The 8331-nt window shown below is 50.8% G+C and overlaps 1 long non-coding RNA gene across 1 annotated transcript; it reads left to right on the top strand.

Moving 5' to 3' along the window:
* Positions 1–220: 220 nt before the first annotated feature.
* On the top strand, positions 221–7889 carry LOC139701740 (uncharacterized). Its single transcript, XR_011704248.1, has 4 exons — positions 221–946; positions 1693–1886; positions 3192–3367; positions 7031–7889. It is a non-coding gene; the product is annotated as an uncharacterized lncRNA (long non-coding RNA).
* The last annotated feature ends 442 nt before the right edge of the window (positions 7890–8331 follow it).

The raw sequence follows: 8331 nt of genomic DNA on the forward strand, positions 1-8331 counted from the left end.
TGTATTGGCTGTTGCTCTAGTCCTTCCTCTCCCAAATTTTCAGCAAGCTCTTCTGTAGACAAGTAGGAGGGCTCCCACGTGGCAAGGTTCGTAGGCCCGAATAGCTCATCCATGATGTCCATGTACTCTTGGATGGCTTCAGGTGGGATCTCCTCGGGCGCCTTGTTCTCAGGCCCTTTGGTCTTGGACACCTTGTTCTTGCGTGCCTTGGTCTTGCGTGCCTTTGTGTCAGGCACCTTGGTCTCTGGTGCCTTGGGTTTGGCTGCTAATGAGCGGGCTGACCATACCTTAGGGTTGGTCTTTCTGGAGGTGCACACTAGGACAGGGAGGACCAGAGAGGTGTGTGAATGAGGATTCCATGTTCATCCCAAACACTTGGTAGTAGGCAGGGTTCAGGGGACCTAACCTGGTATGTCATGCATGAGGACAACCTGACCCAAGAACCAAGGGATATAATAGTGCACCAGATGCAACATCTAGGAGAGTCAAGTGGGAGGACATTTGTAGTGACTGGTATTGCATGCACTCTACCCTACCAGGACTCAAGTCCCAGACAGATCTTGTGTTGTTTCTTTGGATAGACAAGGAGAGAAAGGAGATCTGTACTTGGCCCAGTCAATACACAGTTCATAGCTGGGTGGCAGGGACCTCAGGTGTTAGGGGCTTTTTTTCTTGTAAGAGTGAAGCTCCAATACTGAAGGAAAAGTTCTTATTTGGGACAACAACTTGCCTTGGCCTTTTTCACTGTTTGGACACTATCATGGACTACTGTGTGAATGTGGGTACCCTACCTGGCTGTTGGACAGCCTCAGGGACTGGAGGCCTTCGGATTTCCAGCCTCGGAGTTGCAGGAGGAGGTCGGCACTGGAAGACCCCTGACAACTGCATCCTTGGATCCTCCATCTCCTCTGCAGCCTCAAACTCCATGAACCTTGATGGGATTTGGGTAAGGCAGGCACAGGCTGAGCTGAGAATCAGGTTAGCCATACCAGGCAGGTGCTGGTGTGGGATTCTAGGCTATGGAGTATTCTAAGCTACCAGCCAGGAGCTAGTGGCAGGAACGTGGAGTTGCGTCCTGGAGTAGGTCCGGCCAGTGACAGGAGGGAGCTGCTACAGAGGAAGAACTACAGTTCTCAGGAAACACTACATCAACTAGCACCTTAAGGGAATCAGATCTGAGGGACCCAGGCAGGGCCCCTAGCTGATCCTTGTTCTGGCTCTCTCCTGTTTCTGCCAGGAACCACATGATCAGTTTAGTTGTAGAAACTGGTCAGGGATGTGATTTATATCAGGGAACACCAGAGGTCCTGACCCAATTCAGGGGTACTGAGGCTGGGACCTTGGGCCCTGAAAGGATCACCTGGGAGACCAAGTTACAGGCAGGGTCATGTGGAAGTGAAAGGTAAGCTGAGAACATGGTGTTGCTTCCAATGAGGGTGGGTTCTTCCCTTCCCTTGTTAGAAAGGCTGGGATTACATAGAGCAAAGGCAGTAAGGACCAGAGACATGTCCTGGGGGCACCTGAAGTGGTGGCTGGCCCTGACAATGCACTCCCCACCACCACCCTCTTCTGGAACATCAGGTTGAAGTAGTGGCCACTGTGATGAGTTATAATGGACCTCACTCTATAAAGAGGTACCAGTTCCCAGGCAGGTGGCCCGAGTGAATCTAGTGCAACTTTTCCCCTCTGCAGAGCCAGCAAAGCAGCAGCAGACCCTCTGGCTGGGCTGGTACCTCCTCCCCATCCTGACCCTGAACCTCAAGGCAGAGTTGGAATCAAGAGTATGGAGCCTGGAGTTTCTGGGTTTGTTGCCGAGAGAATGCCCATGCCTCAAGCTAGAATGAGCCACTATTTGGAGAGCTAGATGCCTCGGAGCCAAAACATAGGTAGGTGACAGGCTGTACCAGACCTTGCTGTGCAAACCATGATCCCCCATCAGTAGGCTCTGGGCCTTGAAAACTGGCTCACTTTTCTGCAGTCTCATAGAAGACCATCCGATCAAAGTTGCTGGTGCGCTGCCATTCCTGCAAACCCTTCCTCAGGCCCTCTTCCATGGTCATGGTGGGCTCTCGTCGGGACAGAGACCGAAGCACTGGGCTGGAATTCATCAGGATCAGTGTCCACAAGGTCACCCTCCTTTATCAGTAGACCAACAACATAATTTCCTACCTTTGTTATATTTGCCCATGATGTTCAACTCAAACTATTGACATTGGGACTCCAGGATACTTATACAAAACTTTAACACCAAGGGCTGCATTGACCAGCATGATTGTGATTGGATTCCTCAAATATCATTGAGGTGTACTATGTGATGAATGTTTTTATCCCCCAACATTCACCTGTTAAAGCCCTAACCCCCAATGGAATGGTATCTGGAGACTGCATTTAGTGCTTAGAAGGTTAGATGAGATCCTGAGGGTGGCGCTTCATGAGGGCATTAGTGTTCTTCTGGGAGAAGGAGGAGACACTGTGAGGACACAGGTGAGCCAGCTGTCTTTTCAAGCAAGGAGAAGAGTGAGCAATCATGGGATTTTAGGTCAGTTACCCTTTACCTGGGAATCCTGACTAAAGAACTGTGAGAAAGGAATGCCTTTTTGTTTTTTCACAAATTTTCCATAGCATCATGTATGGTGTCCCAGGCTGACTGAAGACAGTGCACAGAATGACCTGGGAGCAGTTACAAACTGGGACAAAGTTGAACATGCCCATGCAGTATCCAAAGACAGCTTCCCCTCGAGTGTGACATCACCAGAGGGTCCTGATCAGGAGTTCATGACAATGTGTATGGGTAGCCATAGATTTCTGTGTTGGGGCCAGCACCACTAAACCCACTTGTGGTTGGGATGTCCCTTGTGCTGAGAACAATCAGGTCTATGGTGGAAGGTGACATGACTGGGGGAGGCATGGAGTCAGACAGCCAACTTCGATTCCTGGCCCACATTACCCCCAGGAACCTCCTCTGACCTTGAGTCCTCCATGTGATGGTGATGATCATCGGAAACAAAGATTGCCTGCACTCACAGGGCTGTGATAGGCACCTGACATAAGGCACGTTTCATTCCCTGGTGTGAGGGGAATACATCTGGGAATGTAAGGGTCTCAGCTTGTCCCCTCACCCTCAGGACCTTTCATCCAGTTCCCCTACATCCCAGCCTCCTCTTTCCAACCCATGCTTTTCCTCCTGACAGAGCTCAAGGGGGAGCCTGAGGAGAACACTCACATGAGGAAGCAGGAAAGTGCTTCCACATCAGGAGTCTGAGGAAGGTGCCTGCGGACCAGGGTCTTGAAGCGCTGCCAGCGCAGGAAGTTTTCATACACGCTGGGAGGTCTGCTGGAGTCATCTAGTGGCACTGCAGCTGGGAAGGTGGGTAGTGCGCCCTCCCCAAACACTGTACCTGGCCATTGGCGTGCATTCATTGGGAACATGATGGGGGCCATCTGGGCAAATGGTCGTGGTGCTGGAGGGCGAAGGCCCAGGTGCCAGTGGATCCCATAGTTTTGAATCCCTCCACTGTCTGAGGCAGGTACAGTGGTCCTCAGGGCAGAAGGTGCTGTGAGGAATGGAGCAGGATGCTCCACACCCCCACAGAAGGCCCCTGGGGCCCTCCAGGTGAGGGGTGCCTGAGTGTGGGTAATGTTCTGAATATGAGGAGGCCCCACTGGCCTCAGTTGTGGCCCATGTTTTCCAAAGGTGGACAGCCCTGGCACATATGATTGTCCAGGGTAAGTGGACAGCACTAGAGGGTTACCCTGGGAGATAGGTGCAGTCACCCTTGGTGCCAGGGGCAACTCCCAGAATGGCTGGTGTGTTGGCACAGGGGCAGCTGGAAGAAAGGGTAGGCCCCTGAATGCAGACATGTGGGCACCAGGGTTGAAGTTCATGCCTGGTCTCCGTGATGCAGATGCTGTGGAGGCAAAGCAAAGCGGAGAATGGAGGAGCGAAAATGACAGCAGAATTGAGGACCCCCAGTTTCTTACTCAGTGGAAATCTGAGAACAAATGCTCACAGCTCAGGGCCCCTGGGCAGGGAAATTGTGCAGTTTGCAAATGTCCCTGAGTGAATTTCTTGCTGCGTTCCTTTAGTCATAGTTCTACCCAGAGAAATCTCATTTTCAGTACACCAGGATTCCCAGTTGACTGTGACACCTCAGCTTTCCCTGATTCTGAGAGGCCCCTTGTGCATCCTTTGCAGACACTCCATTGGCCTCCTAGGTGACTCCCTAGAAATGGGTCGATTTGACTCTATTCAGTGGCACCATGCCCCTCCTCATTCTCACCAACAGGAAAAGGATCTTCTCCAGGGCACATGCAGGGACTTTAGGGTCACTTGTGAAGGTGACAGGTTCTAAAAATTATTCCCCCATCACCTCCTCAGCCTTCCTTTTGCTAATACTCCTTGTATACCCCTCCACTTTTTTCCTAGGCATCCACACACAAACAAGAAACACCTGATTTAGATCTCTGCCTAGCTAGAGGCTGAGGAATTCTGTAGTTCACCCAGGAGCACATCCTGCCCAGCATGTGGGTGCTTCTCCCAGCACTTCCCACACCTAACACTAATGGGGGACAGATCCTGGCCATCTGTGATCCTAGTGCTCACTGGTTCCTGCCATAATGCAGGGAGCTCCTTTCCCAGGGAAGAGGTCTATGTGATAGACACTGAGTCCCGGAGATCCTCTCCTGGGCTGACTAGCAAAGGTTACTGAGGTTTATGAAGTTGATGGGATGGTGAGGATTGGGGTTTTCCAGAGGTTTTCACAGACACTGGTCATTTTTTTATTGGGCCTGGGAATTAGAGTCATTCTGATGTCCTTTTCCTTTGCATTCCTAATAATGGGAAGGAAAGTGTCACAGAGACTCAGGCCTGCACTAGCTGCTACCTGTAGCAAGGTTGTTGGGAGCACATTCCTGTTCACCAGGACATTATGCAGAGTGAGGTCAAAGAATGGGAGGTGTACCACACTTCAACACTTGCATGTATTAATCAGGACATCTGCCTAAGTTCCAATGACAATATGAGTAGAGCCCCTTCCTAACTGTGTGCTATTCTCCTTCCTGTCTTCAAAAGAACCCAGTCATCTTCAAACCTGATCCTGGAAAATGAAGAACACCCCACATGTTCTCCCTTATCATGGAGTACCAACCAAACCATGAAGATAAGCAAAAGTCTTCTGTGTTGACTTGAAAACAATGAGCTGAGGCTACACACAGAGAGTGTGAAATTGATAACGATTCAGAAGATCCCCCAGAGGCCCAAATCTATGTTGGCTAAGGTTTCCTGGGTTCCCTGCCCTTCTGGAATCAATGACACCTGCTGTCTGAATGGCAGGAGAAGTTTTCCTGGGCAGGAAGTTTGTGAGGGACCCTGGGCTATGGCAGTTGGAGTGCCCTGCAGCCTCACCCACAGAGACTATATCGCACTGCATCTGTGGTCATTGAGATCCCCATTGGGCAGTTTTCTAGCTAAGAACACTTCTTACCCCTGCCCACTTATGATCTGAGACTCTCAGTCCCTCAGAATGGTATCCCAGGCAGCTTCCATGTGTCTGAAGAATGGACACAGGGCTCAGCATCTTGACTCCAGGGAGCCCTCACTGTGACACCATCTGTGACTGCCTAAAAAACCATGCAGTGACCTGTGTCCATTCTACAAGGAATCAATCCCGTGGCCTCTCTCCTTTCTGCTGACCCAGTGTACTTCCCCGGATTAGTTTGGACCTGGGTCTTAGGAGCCCTCCTCCCCATGAGCAGTATCAGTCTTCCCGGGGCTTCCTGGGTCATGTCAAGTGTATTATCTAAGGCTCTTTCCTTCCCTTACTTCTGTTCAATCAGTTGACCACAGGGTAAGTGCTCCATTCTTACTCCCAAGGGTTTTTGGGGTGACTGCCCTCAGATAACAGACCCCTGACTCTCCAGGCTCACCTCCTTCTGAAGGTCAGGCAGGACACCTGACACAGTGTCTCACAGTCTCCACAGTGGGAAACGTCAGTACAGGACCCAGAGAGTGACCTGTCTGTAACAGATGCTCAGGGTCCAACTGAGCCAAGCTGGCCAAAGTTTAAATGTAAACCACAGTGGAATGTTGGATCCAGACATTCTGCAGGGGGGGAGGGGCCAAAGACAGCTGGCCTGGGTGGAGGGGGGGCTGGGCAGACATTCCAGGAAGAGCTCTAATAGGTATAGAAGAACTTTGAGTTCCCTTCAGGCAATTCAGGGGTGACATAAGTGGTGTGTGCCTCCAGGTCATTTTGAAGTAGTTTCTAAAATCCACAGGAGAGGGGTGTGACAGGTGGCCTTCTCTTTCAAAAACCAAATTGTCTTTGCTTCCAATGATGGGCAGGACCAGTGAACCATGGCTCTCATGAGCCACAAAATCACCTGTATAAACAGTCAATACTCTAAAAAACTGTGGGGTATGGATTGTGTTTTATGTATAAAGTGTTTTTTCTTGTTGTTTTTGTTGGTGATGATTTTTTTTATCCCATCCCTGGCTTGCAAAACACACAGTTTGGTGTTCATGAAATATTAACACCTTATTATAAGTCTTTTCAATAAATGGCAGGAGGGGGGCAAACCATGATATTCAGGCACTAAAAAGAAGCTTCTTTCATTCTTTCTTCCCTTGTTATTTCTTTTGAAGCAGTGATATAAAATATGCAGTGCAGAAAAACTATGTTCTCATTCCACAGGTTTTTTAAATTGTTAAAAAATAATCATACACTGTAATGAATGCTGGAGACCAAATTTTATTTGCTAAACCAAGGTCAAATTCAGGGCCTTGTATAGTCTTGGTCAGTGCTTTGCCACTGAGCTTCAGCCCTTACCCCATGCAATCAGTTTGCACTGCTTCAAACTGCTAGACCACAGGTGCTCATATAATAACACTAGTCAAATTCAATTTGTGCAAACTGGCCATGGGAAGGAGCACAGGGTAGAGAGCTTCCTTAGCTTCCAAGGACTGCAGCAGGGTGGTCTCTACTGTAGGCATGACCAGTTCGTAACTGCGAAAATCACTTTGTCATTTCAGGTGCTCCCACTGAAAGAAGGACCAGCCCAGAGGCTCTTTATGGGGAGCCTTCTTGCCGCAGACACCTTGCAGGCTTCCCGACCCATTTCTTCCTCCTGCAGGGCCACCGGTGTCCCTCCTGCATCCCTCGCGCCTGAGCACATGCTTGGATGGAAGGGCGCGCTCACAGGCTGCGATCCAACCCAACGGCTCCAGCGTCCATTGGGGCTCCTGCGGGGAAAGGCACAGGCGCGAGCACAGACAGCGGGTTCCCAACGGCCAGCTGGGCTCCCATGGCGGCGTCCAGACTCAGTCCCATAAGCCTCTAGGTACTGGACCCGCGAACCTCTTCCGTCCCCACTGTGTCCCTGCCCGTTCCTCTGGCCCCTGCGCCTCGCCAGACAGCCCAGGCCCGGCCTTGCCTCCCCAGGGATGCAGGCCGCCCGCAGCAGGCCTGGCAGTGAGGGCGGAGATGGCCAGTGCGGCGCGCACGTCGAAGCATCCTCCATCCATGTCCCTTGCAGCCTGTGCGAAACCCGGCTCCAGGGCACCTGTTTGGTGCCTGAGAAGCGCGGTCCTGGTCAGCAGGTCTGAGGCTCCTGTAGGTGTCTGACAAAGTGGTGACTGTCATCTTCTTGTTCCGCCTGAAACCTGTGAATGTTGGGGACACTGTCAGCTGGCATCCGGGTTGTTAGCTGAAGGACTCTCATTTCCCTGTCCTTAGCAACTTTGCAGAAGGGAACACACTGAGCCAAGTGTGCTGAGTCTGCTGTAGTCACCCCGTGATTGACGGACCATCGTAGGTGGGCTGTTGGTGGGCGTGTCTGGACAGAGCACCTAAATGATGATGGGAGAACCGTGTGACCACAAGTCGTGTGCAATAAAGAGAGTCATGTTGTCTTATTAATTTGTGGTGCTTGTGTATTGCAGCAGTGAAATTGGTGATATGGTCTCAGGTATGCGTTGGTGGGCTGTTGGGGGCCCCTGTGGATATTTCTGGGTGCCAGGAAGTTTTCCTTCCGTTTTGATGGGCATGAGATCACGGGGTGGTTATTTGGGTGAGAAAATGAGACGCTGCGCTGGTCCTGGAGGGTTAGTAGGAGTTCAGAGGGCTCTGGTTGTTTTCGCTGTTCCTTTGATGGGGTGGTGGGGTCCCTAATGTGTTGATGTGCATTCATAATTTGGATCTTGCTCTGTTTCGACTGCCTGACGAGAATGTGGTATGTGTTCAGAAGTGTGGGTCAGACGAAGTGATGATGGTCATCTTCTTGTTCTGTGTGGATATTGGAGATCAAGGGAAAGTCAGCTCTGGTTTTTGTAAT

The sequence above is a fragment of the Marmota flaviventris genome, chromosome 14, assembly GCF_047511675.1.
Source record: "Marmota flaviventris isolate mMarFla1 chromosome 14, mMarFla1.hap1, whole genome shotgun sequence".
In the NCBI taxonomy this organism is placed as follows: Eukaryota; Metazoa; Chordata; class Mammalia; order Rodentia; family Sciuridae; genus Marmota; species Marmota flaviventris.